A 2,595-nucleotide genomic window follows, 5' to 3' on the forward strand; every position below is an offset into this window, starting at 1 on the left:
CCCCCCCCCCCCCCCCCATACTCTGTGTGGGGATCAAGCCTCACTACTCCGCAGCCTTCATGTTTGACAGCACAGAGGGAAGAAGACGAACAGAAGAAGAAGTAGAAGAAGAAGAAGAAGAAGAAGAAGAAGAAGAGGAAAAAGAAGAAGAAGAAGAAGAAGAAGAAGAACAGTGACTGACGCGGTTTCTGACTCTCTGACGCACCGGGGAACTTTGTGTCCATGTCACCAGCAAGCCTGAGGCCAGGACACCCATCAGCCTGCAGCAGAGCTCTCCGCCTTTTCCCCGGATTACTTTAACCAGTCCAACCAGGGATTCAATGTAAGTCCAAATACCCGCACTTCTCTCTCTCTCTCCTCGGTTTTCTCTCTCTCCTTTTCTCCTTTCTGCGTCTGGAACCTATCCAGCGCCGTTTGATTTGTGCGTAAAAGTTGCCCAGAGCTAGCCGAGGTGTAAAGAAGGGCTTTCATTAACTCTCTTCTAAATTACAATTTACAGCTTTCCATAATCCCAACAGCGCGTTATTCTTCCATTTGGAGTCCCATGACCGTGTCTAGGAGGGCTCAGGATGGGGTTCAGACAGATTAGGTTCATTATTATTATTATTGTTGATGAGAGGAGGCGACACGTCGGGCAACTGGTGGCAACGACACACATTTAGATATCTTCTACTTAGACAAGACGACCCCGTCATTACGAAGGATTCAGACAGCAGCACGCGCTGGGGCCCCGTGCACGGTGACCCTTTTACATTGTTCCTGTAACATCCCTAAACTCTCCTCCTGTCGGCGTGTGAGGAGTTTAGGAGCGGGGGGAAGCGCCTGAATTATCATGTCCATGCTTTCTCCAAACGGAGATATCTGGGAGGTCAAAGATATTTGGGCATGCGGAGGAAATGGATAGGGGGCAGGTGGTGGCTGCTGGGGCCACAGAAACAAAGCTGTACACACACACACACACACACACACACACACACACACTTCTTCTTCTTTCAGTTTAACTTATAATATTGGCTTCCGTTTAATAAACATTATGACTGCTTCAACATTAATTAAGGCATTCAATTTAAGATTTAGGAGTGAATTCTTGACATTGGAAACTGTAACTGTGTTTGACAATAATAAGGACAATAATGACAGTAATAATAATAATAATAATTATAATAAAAATAATAATAATAATAATAATAATAATAATAATAATAATAATAATAATAATAATTAATAATAATAATGGAATAAACAGCATCTCGGTCATGCTCACCGGAGGGGAGTAGTCTGATAAGAGGCTTTGTTCCGGTGATATCATCCCGGCCCGGAGTTAGGCCCAGCCCGACACATAAAGTGTTAAATATGTGTATATATAAACCCATAGCCTATATTAATATTAAAACCCGGAGCCCATTCTGCTTTAGCCTACCATTCACAATAAAGAGCCCCGTTGAATACATCCAGGCCTGCCGTCATTGTGGAAATAAGAATAATACTTTTAATAATATTATTAATAATAATAATAGAGCCCACTGTTGTAACCCAAGAGCCTTATTTTATATTCAACAATATAAAAGCCTAATCTACATTTTATTCTTTTACTAAACAATTTCTTTTCGGTTTTGTAGGTTTTTTTAGGATATTTTCGGATATTCCCTAAAACCAGGGTCCAGAGCCGCCGGGTCTGGGCTCCTCAGCAGGCCTCGGCAGTCTGCTTCCTGGTCAGGGCGTATGCAAATGACATTTGTTTAATCGAAGTTTGACGTTTGGCCTCAGGGTAGCATGGAAATGGGTTGTAGGTGATGCACGGGGAGCCGTGTGCACGGAGCCGTGCGCGTCACCGGGCCGCCGGGCCCCGGCCCTGCAGACCGGCCCCGGCCCTGCAGACCGGCCCCGGGCATCCAGCAGCAGTTCAGCACGGGCACAGCTTCATTTGAGTTCAAATATATGAAAATATATATATATAATATAGCCTAATATATCATCCTCATTGGGCTTAACAGGTGGAAACTCCCATAATGTCTTATTAAATCAATTCAATTCAATATTATTCATAAATTCTATTCATAAGAAGAGTCATCTCCAGGCATTTAAAATCAGAAACACAATCAAAAAAAGGTTTTATCGCCACAAAAAAATACACTCATGTGGAATTCTTCTTGGTGAATGTCGCTAATATACTGTAAAAAAAAAAAAACAAGCATATTAAAGATTAATATGTACTTTATAATAAATGCAGAATAGATCAATTAAAACAGACCAGAATGAGCATTTATAAAGGCCGAATTCAAAGCGGAGTTTTCCCATTTTCTTTCCAACAATACAGTGTAAAAGGAAAGCTATGCCGAGCCAACTGAACACACACTCAAAGTCCCGTTCCCTTCGACTTGAGACGCCCCAGGTGGACTCCAGTCCGCCCCTGGTCCCTGCGCCCAGAGACGCTCCCTGGACTCTTTTAACCCTTTCCTGTGGTCGGAGGCCGAGGCAGAAGCAGTGAAATATCATTTTCGGTGCTCAGTAATGAACTGTTAATATGGACAGGCTGTGTGTTAATCAGCGCTGTGGACCCGTGTTGGCTGTCTGTGCACGGACCCCCCCCCCCCC

The 2,595-nt window shown here is 43.7% G+C and overlaps 1 protein-coding gene and 1 long non-coding RNA gene across 2 annotated transcripts in view; one reads left to right on the forward strand and one right to left on the reverse strand.

Annotated features, from left to right (window-relative positions):
• The first annotated feature begins 23 nt into the window (after nucleotides 1-23).
• pitx3 (paired-like homeodomain 3) overlaps nucleotides 24-2,595 on the forward strand; it is a 17,482-nt gene continuing 14,910 nt past the window's right edge. Inside the window, exon 1 of the mRNA XM_034899096.1 lies at nucleotides 24-322. The gene's annotated coding sequence lies outside the window, so the exon portion shown is untranslated. The remainder of the gene's footprint in view (nucleotides 323-2,595) is intronic.
• The window catches only part of LOC117960851, an 11,179-nt gene continuing 9,392 nt past the window's right edge, over nucleotides 809-2,595 (reverse strand). Inside the window, exon 3 of the long non-coding RNA XR_004660250.1 lies at nucleotides 809-822. This is a non-coding gene — a long non-coding RNA (uncharacterized LOC117960851). The remainder of the gene's footprint in view (nucleotides 823-2,595) is intronic.

Source organism: Etheostoma cragini, chromosome 17, assembly GCF_013103735.1.
Source record: "Etheostoma cragini isolate CJK2018 chromosome 17, CSU_Ecrag_1.0, whole genome shotgun sequence".
Taxonomy (NCBI): Eukaryota; Metazoa; Chordata; class Actinopteri; order Perciformes; family Percidae; genus Etheostoma; species Etheostoma cragini.